Source organism: Trichosurus vulpecula, chromosome 5, assembly GCF_011100635.1.
Source record: "Trichosurus vulpecula isolate mTriVul1 chromosome 5, mTriVul1.pri, whole genome shotgun sequence".
Classification (NCBI taxonomy): Eukaryota; Metazoa; Chordata; class Mammalia; order Diprotodontia; family Phalangeridae; genus Trichosurus; species Trichosurus vulpecula.
The window spans coordinates 17,463,440-17,472,657 of NC_050577.1; the positions used below are offsets into that span (position 1 = coordinate 17,463,440).

A 9,218-nucleotide genomic window follows, 5' to 3' on the forward strand; every position below is an offset into this window, starting at 1 on the left:
CCGCCCCTGCCCCACCCCCTCCCCTCCCCTTATCCTCCACCCCACCCCTTGCTACGTGGGCGGGGGGGCACCTGCGTGTGCTCCGAGAGACTGCAAGCCCCTTGAGGGCAGGGGCTGCTTTCCCTCTCCAGTGGAAATCCCTGCGCCTTCCCCACGGTAGAGGCCTTAGAAATCCTGGAGAAGTTGGGCTGGATCGAGCTCTAGGAATGACAACCAGCATGCCCCTGCCTAGTATACCTCTCCATGCTGCATGCAATCCTAGAGCCTGCTGTGTGCAGCGCACTGTACCTGGCACCTACTGTGTGCAGTGCGGCTGCGCTGTGCCAAGCACCTACTGTGTGCAGTGCACCGCCAGGCACACGCTGTGTTGTGGGCAGGGTTGGTCTTCTTTCTATCTGCAGTGGCCAGCACAATGCCTTGCAGAAAGAGCCGGCAGAAGAGCGCCTATATGAGCCTCCGTTTCCTCCCCTGTGAAATGAGAAAGTGGGGCTAGATGAGCTTGGATTCTTGCTCGGCCACATGCTACCAGTGTGAAGTGAAGTGAGGTGCACAGCTCTCCTGGGACCCAGTTTCCTCAGCTCTGAAAGGAGGAAGTTGGACAAGATCGTTTTCAAGGTTCCTTCCAGTTCCCCTGAGGAGGCGGAAGAGGAGGAGGGAAGGAGGAGGAGTGGGGGAGAAACAAGGATGGGGGAGGAGGAGGAAGAGGAGAAACCCACTTAGGGTTAGAGGGGGAAAAGGAGTGGGGAGAAGAAGGGGAGAGGAGGAGCCCTACAGGGGATCCCCGGCCCCGTGGGCTCTCCTGACCGCGGTGCAGGAAGGCCAGGTCTGCCCAGGGGGTTGACTTCTCCCCTTCTCCCTTTCCCACCTGGAGCCTGGTGGCAGCCAGGATCTCAGTCCTGTACTCTGCAAGCTGCTGAGGGAATCGCGGGCTCTCCGTCCTTCCTTCTGGACGAGGACCAAGGACTTCCCGAGGGTGATGTAGATGGGGAGGTGGAGGGCGCTAAGTGACCACCTGCGCCAGCACCTTCGCTTTCCATATGAGAAAACGGAGTCCCTGCGAAGTTTGGTTACCGCCCAGGACCCTACGGAGACCTGGGGTGAGGGGGGTAGGCAGGACTCGGGGGTCCCCAGATGCCCACTTTCTCGACCCTTGAACTGAGATCCTTGGCCTTCTCTCCAAGAGTGACCATGGAGTTGCCACTTGGAGAGTGAGGAAGGAAGGCAGTGGAATGGAGCATCTGGTACAGATTTAGAAAGGGAGTGTGCCCTCGGGCACACTCCAATTAAAAGTCTTTCCTTGTGCATCTTCCCCCAAAGGCCTGAAGGACCGGTTAGAAATGACCAGAATGCCACTACCTGGCTGGGCCGGCCCCCCAACCTTGCTGCCAGTGACAGAGCTCCCAGGCCAGCCCCAGGGCCATCCCTCCGTCTGAATGGAGGCTGTCACGGAGGGATCTGGGTTCCCATCAATGAAAGTGCAGAATTAAACAAGAATCCCCTAGAATGGAAAGAAATGGATGCCAAGGACACCTGGGTGTGTGGCCCTACACACATCCAGAAGGACGGGTGGTGGATGAATGGGCATCTGGCAAGGAATGTTCCACCCCCCACCCCAGGGGGGAGAAGAATCCAAAGTAAAGACAAAGCAGATTCTTAAATATTGAGTTGAGGTGTCCTGGATTACTGTAATGTCCACCAGCCTGAACAACTGGTCTGCAAGAAGGGTGATGGTCGTCTTACATAAAATAAGTCAATTTTTGAAATGATTTAATGAACATCTAAGCCTAGGACAGCCATGCCAAAGTATCCACTTGATCATTTCCCAGTTTGGGGACTGATAACAGAAAATACACTTACCTGTCAAATTTTCCCCACCCTTCTCAATTTACTCTTTCTTTCTCCCCCTTTCTGGGTCCTTTGAAATGAGAAAGTGTTTCTTTTTTCAACTGTTTTGTCATTTAAAGATCTTTCCTCCCATCCTCCCTTCTCTTAGCAACCTCCACATCTTTGTCTTTTCTACTTACTCTGGGCTGAAAGGGGGGGTGCTGCCGTGTGTGTGTGTGTGTGTGTGTGTGTGTGTGTGTGTACCCACTAGGTTGGGCCAGAGAGCTGGACCCAGCTTTGCTTATATGTCGATGCTTTGTAGGTGCACTGGAATATTGATTTTCCTCTGTGTGTGTGTGTGTGTGTGTGTGTGTGTGTGTGTGTGTATGTGTGTACCCACTAGGTTGGGCCAGAGAGCTGGACCCAGCTTTGCTTATATGTCGATGCTTTGTAGGTGCACTGGAATATTGATTTTCCTCTGTGTGTGTGTGTGTGTGTGTGTGTGTGTGTGTGTGAGAGAGAGAGAGAGAGAGCATACTATAAAAAAAAAATCAATATTTCAGGAGAAAGAACACGATATAATAGGGTCCCACTTGCTGATGCAACATGCGGGGTCCACATTCAGAAATTGAGGTCACTCAAGAAAACCACAATGTGTTTCCATTTTTAAATTGTCTGTTTCGGAAATAGTGGCTACGTTTGCACACCATAGTAACCTTAAAGTGGCACCCTGCAATGCAAGGGGGAGGGAGGGAACCTAAGAAAATGACATAGTAATGAACTAAACAACAACAAAATCTCCAAGCCCCTACATTTTGGGTAAAAAACCCCCAAAACTCAGACATAAAATGACATTGGAAAAGTTGTCATTTCTCCTGTTCCAAATTTCAAACACAAGGGAAAAAAATCACCCTAGAAAATGCTATCTTCCCATTCCAATTCAATCTAATCCGATAATTGCTGATTAAACACCTACTATGTGCACATCCTAGGGTCTGGAGATATAAAGATAAAACAATCCTGACTTTAAGAAGCTGATTCTAATGAGGAAGACAACATGGGTACTATAAATAGGTCCAGAATGTTTATTTGTATAATCATGAAAACAAAATCTGAACCCACAGGGGAGTTGTCAGCCTCTGAGAGAGATTAGAAAGGCCATCGAGGCTGGACACTGAGAGCATGAAGGGTAACCTAGGAAAATGCTAGAAAAATGGGTGGGAGCCTGCTTGTAAAATACCATTCAGGAAGTTTGCAGTTGACCCTAAAGGGAGCAGTGTCGTTTAAAATAATAAAACTAGAGTTATTAAGTGGAGTGGGGTGGGAGTGGAGGGTAACATGATCAGATATAAGCAGATTCTGAATTCTCTGGTATGGAAAACTCTAGGTGTGGAAACTCTCTTCACCAATCCAACTGGGCAATTCACCTGTAACTTATTGTCTCCAAAGAGATGCCTAGGGATACTGAGAAGCCAAGTAAATTGTTCATAGTTAAAACACTAGTATGTGCCCAAAGTAGTACCTGAATCTAGGCCAACAAATGTGTCTATATACACACGTGCACAGATATGCCACATGTATGAATATGTATGAATTATATAGCCACATGTGTGTATTTCTATGATATATATGCATACATAAATATATACGTGGCTCTGAGTTTCTCCCTCAACTTGCACTCAAAATCTGGGGTTAGCTCTTCAGAGGGTGGCTGCTACCTTGGTTTCGAAGGAGTCATCCCCTGTAGATTTTCACTACTAAAAATACAGCCCCCACTACTGTGCTTTCCCTTAACAGTCAGCCGGTAGACACAATTAGGTCAAAGTGAAGGCATTTACTAAGATGCCGTAGTCAGAATAAGGACTGCAAAACAATCCCCTCACAAACTTTCGCTCTCTCGCTAATACACATGGGAAGAGAAGGAGCGCACTTGCTGTGGAATGGTAGTGAGACAGGCATGTAGGCAAATCACAACTGTTCTGTTGTAGGGCCTCAATGTCCTTTCTCTTTGCCTGGATCTTCATGGAACCCCATCCTGGGAGCAGCACCTTAGCTGGCTGGGTTGCTCAGCTGGGCCCCCGGGGTCTGCTGTTCTACAAAGCACAACTTTCCAATAACAGAATTAGCTCTCTTGAATGCATAGCCACCTTTCTCTGCCAGGAGTTTGGAGACTACTGCCCTCCAATGATTGCCTTTTCTCATCCATTTCTGCCTGAAGTATCTGGTTAGATACAGTATCTCCTACAGACAGGCTCCCTTTCAAAACTCTATGGCCATGAGGGAGGGGAGGGAGAAGAGATAAATCCTCTCCTCCCCCCAACTCTGTAAGAGTATTCTCCACAGGCAGCTCCTGACCTGCTGCACTCACCCAAAGTCCTGAATTAGTTAGCTATTTAAAGCTTGGCAAAGGTAAGTCCATTTTTTGCTCATTCAATGAGGTTACTCCCTTTAATTCTACTGTCAGAGAAAGATGTTCACATTTCATAAAGAGATCATTGAGTGTTAACACTTTATTAACACAGTAACACCTCATTATCTCCATTATCTACTGTTTGCTTTTTATGATCAAATATGTAGAGGGGAAGGAACCAAATCCCCACATTCTTATGTACACACACAGATACACACACAAACAAATATATACATTTGTGTATGCTAGAAATATATTTATGTGTATGCGTATATTTTTTCAAAGTACAGTGACAGAATCAAAGAGTAAATAGGGACATAGGAAGCCCCCAAAGGACCCCCTGTATCTGACAGAGTATCCCCTCCACAACATGCCCAACAACACCCCCTGCTTAAAGACCAGAAGTAGTTTAAGGCTCCAGACGAACACCCCAAATGAGCATCTACTCAGAGTGCCAAGCTAGAAGGCTTGAAGGGGATTGTGCTATATTTAACATAGTCAAAATGAGCAGATTTAAAACACATATGAAGTAAATCTACTGCCGACTATAATGATGACATTACTACATCGATGACACCCAGTACGTGTCTGGTGGTGAATTAGATTGGCCAATACACAGGCATCTTCCCAGACGTGTTTCTAGGACAGCATTTCCACCCATGCGCTCTAACCCTCTAGAATCAGGGATTCGTAATCTGTGATCTAGATTCAGAGCCAGAAGGGACATTCGAAATCATCCAGGCCCCTCCTTTTACAAAGATGAAAACAGAGAGCAGCTTCCCCAAATTCACAAAGCAAGTTAGTCACACAGTCAGGAATTAAAGATAATGAAATCTAGAGGTGAAAGCGTCTTTCGTTTTACGGATAAGGGAACTAAGACCCAAAAAGGGAATGTGACTCACTAATGTGCGTAGGATATTAGACCGTGGAGCTGAAAGGGGGCTTACAAAGCATCTAGTCCAGCCACCTTTTATTTCGCAGATGAGAAAACTGAGGCTGAAAACTATATGCTTTGCCAGTGGTCATCCAGGAGGGATGGAGCAGAGAAAGGAATTGAATCCAGGACCTCTGAATCCAAGCTGGCACACGAGATTAAAGAGGATGGTTGGGGAGAGAGGGCAGTAAAGTAAGAAAATCAGTTACTTATTATTTATCATTCTCTCCTTTTCCCTGCCCCCTGCCTCCTCTCCTCACTGAGGAACAATATAAAACAACTCCAATGACAAACAAGCATAGTCCTTCAAAGCAAATTCCCATATTGGCCATGTCCAAAAATTCACGTCCCATGCTGGACTGCAAACCCTTTACCGCTTGGACAGGAGGTGGCTGCTGTGTGGAGATTCATCTTCAGTCCTCTGGACATTTGTTTATCATTGCATTAATCAGAGTTCTAAAGTCTTTCAAAGTTGTTTTTCTCCAAAATGTCATTGTGTTAACTCAACTAGTTTGTCACTTTACTCTGCATCAGTTCAAACACGTTTTCCCATATTGGTTATAGCACAATCATATGTATAGTTTAAATGTTTCCCAAGACATGAGTTTCCAACTTTTTGATTGCTATGAAAAGGAGTGCTAGAAATGTCTTTGTACTTCTGGGTTCAAGTCCTCATTCCTTGGTCACAATAGCATAGTCGTGCTATTGCTGGGGTTAAGGGGATGCACAGATTTAGTAACTGGGGAGAATAGTCCCAAATTGCTTTCCAGAATGGCAGAATCAATTCATAGCTCCACCAACACAAGGCTAATTCACCTGTTTTCCTGAAACCTCTCAAACATTCTTCTTATATTGTCATCTTTGGCAATCTGATGGTTGTAAGGTGGAATTACAATGTTGCTACTATTTGCATTTCTGTATGTATTAGTGAGGGGCAACTAGGTGGCAGAGTGGATAGAATGCCAGGCCTGGAGTCAGCAAGACTCCTCTTCCTGAGTTCAAATCCAGCCGCAGACACTTACTAGCTGTGTGACCCTAGGAAAGTCACTTCACCCTCTTTACCTCAGCTTCCTCATCTGTAAAATGATCTGGAGAAGAAAATGGCAAACCACTCCAGGCTCTCTGCCAAGAAAACCCCCAGTGGGGTCACAAAGACTCAGACACGACTGAAAAACAACTTAACAACAAAAAAACGTATTAGTGATCTGGCACATTTTTTCATGTGGTTATTATTGGTAGTGTAGACTTCTTCTTTGGAAAACTGCCTATTCCTATCCTTTGACCATTTATCTATTGGGGAATGGCTCTTAGTCTTATAAATTTCAATTAATTCCTTATATATCTTAGATATGAGACATTTATGAGAGAAATTTACCGCAAAGATCCCCCAAATTCCTTATTTCCTTTCTAAATTCAACTGCATTGAATTTCTTTGTGCAAACACATTCCAATTTCATCTAAACAAAATTGTCCATCTTATTATCTGTGAATCTCTCTATCACTCATTTAGTCATGAACTCTTCCCTATCCGTAGATCTGATAGTTTCTTCCTTGTTCCTCTAATTTGCATAGGATGGCACCTTTTATATCTAAGTTACATCTATTTGGAGCTTATCTTGATATGTGATGTGAGATGTTGGGCTACATCCAATTTCTGCTACCCTGATTTCCGGTTTTCCCAACAGACTTTGTCAAACAGTGAGTCCTTAACCAAGTAATGGAAGACTTTAGGTTTATTGAACATAACACTATGTTTCCTTTCTCCTATGTGTTGTACACTTAATCTGTTTCACTGATTAACCTCTCTCTATTTCTTAACTGGTACCATTTTTAAAAAGTAGTTATGGCTTGTGTACAACAGTCTGGTAATAATAGACTCCCTTGCTGGCCAGTTTTTCCGCTATTAACCTTGAGATTCTTGACCTTTTGTTCTTCCATATGGATTTTCCAAGGATGGGGGGCTTCTACCCAAACTAAATGGTAACATCGTGGGGCCATCAGAGATAAAAAAAAACCAACTTGACTCAAATTGTATCTTGGTCAATGGAGATCAAATGTAAATGAGACTCATATGTCCCCAGGAAAGAATGTGGGTTCGAATCCTGTCCCTTCATTTATTACCTGTGTGACCTTCTCAGGGTGGGCATCGAAGGTCCCAACAGCTTTAAATTTCTAATCTTATTTTGGGAGCATGCTTCTTTCTCTTTGGTGTAGAAAGGGAGGAGTGAAAGGAGGTCCTGTAGTTCAGATATGTGATTTCTTCCTGTTGGAAACTCCCAGCAGGGGAAACTCCGGTGGAAAATTCATAGTCTCACAGAGTTGCTGAGGTCACCCAGAAGCTAAGTGACTTCCTAGGCTCACTCAGCCAGCATGTTTAGGGGTGCCCCATCACATTGACCCTCAGCCCACTGCTGCTTGTTATAAAAACCAAAGCTAGACCCTCATAGGAACATAGATTGGAAGGGACTTCAAAGTCCAGTCTTTCGTGTCACAGGGAAAGAAGATGGGGGCCAGAGAGATTCAGTAACTTGCTTATGATCACACAGTTAGAAAGAGTCAATGCCAGGATTTGAACCAACTCTGACTCCAAATCCATGATCTCTCCACTGGGGAAGTGGATTAATCACATAGATAGAATACCCAGTAAAATAAAACCTTGAGACCATTCCCTCCCCTCACTACAGAGAGAAATCTAGAGAAGTAAGTTAGATTAGAATGAGTCACAAGTCAAGCAGAATGAGACTGCTAAGGTAGGCCAAAAAATAAATAAATAAAGGGAAGCCAAAAATCCTGCCTGGCCAGTCTGAATTTATTTAGGGTGTTTGTTTAGTTTAATTGGACATGAGAGGTGGTTTTTTTTTTCTTCCTCCAAAAGACAGTTTATTCCTGAAGGCAGCAGGACAAATATGGGCCTCCCATTGTTTGTGGACACTCTGAACAGACCCTGGCTGCAGGGTCAGGGAATGTGGGAAACACGCTTCCTAAATGTTTTATCGTCTAACTGAAATGTGGAGGCTCCTGCAGAGATGCTTGTTTAAAATCAGGAGGGCACACGGAGAGAGCCAAAGATACCACATTCCCACTGTTTTCAGTGGTGATTGGCACTCACGGGCTGCTGTGTCTCAAAGCCTCAAAGGGGAAGGAAACCTCTGTGAGAGAGAAGGGTAAAGTCAATTAGAGTGTTATTCCCCAGAAGGCGCCCGTGTAGCCAGGCTTACAGGTGCTATTTTATGCCCCAAATTTCCTGACTGTCCTAACACCAAACTCAGAATCACTTCAGTCTTCAGAGTGAATCATTGAATGCTGTCAGGCCTCATGAGGCTGTGATAGAGTGATTGACTTGGAATCAGGAAGTCTTGGGTTCAAATTCTGCCTACAAGTTGAGGTCGGGCATGTCATTTTCCTGCCTGAGACTCAATTTTCACATCCATAAAATGCAAGAATTTTTCCAAAGAGGAAAAGGACACATATGTGCAAAAATATTTATAACAGGTCTCTTTGTGGTGGCAAAGAATTGAAACTAAGGGGGTGTCTATCATTTGGGGAATGGTGGAATGAATTATGGCATGTGAATGTAATGGAAAACCATAAGAAATGATTGAAGGGGAAGTTTCAGAGGAATGTGCATGTGGGGTGAAGGGAGCAGAACCAGGGGAACAACTTATCCAATAACAACAATGCTGTAAGGCAAAGAACTGGGATCCATGCGATGCCCAACCGTGATTCCAGAGAACTGAGGATACAGAATGCCACCTACCACCTGAGAGAGAGAGGGGATGGACCCAATAAACAGGAGATAGACACTTTTTGGATGCGGCCAACGTGAGGATTTGTCTTGCTTGGTTATAAATACTTGTCACAAGGGGTTTGTATTTCCTTTTTCTTTTTTTCTTTCCAGCGGGGATGTGGGGAGGTGGGAGAGAGAGGAAATAAACGCTTGTTAATTGAAAAAAAGCAGGTGGTGGGGGAAGGGGGCTTGAACTGACCTTCAAGATTTAAATCTACGATTCTGATCTGTAAAATGGAAATAATTGTAATTCACATTACTAT

General features: G+C 44.8%; 1 long non-coding RNA gene across 1 annotated transcript; it reads left to right on the plus strand.

Moving 5' to 3' along the window:
• The first annotated feature begins 407 nt into the window (after window positions 1-407).
• On the plus strand, window positions 408-1,664 carry LOC118849716. Its single transcript, XR_005010440.1, has 2 exons — window positions 408-615; window positions 1,318-1,664. It is a non-coding gene; the product is annotated as an uncharacterized LOC118849716 (long non-coding RNA).
• Window positions 1,665-9,218: the final 7,554 nt, after the last annotated feature.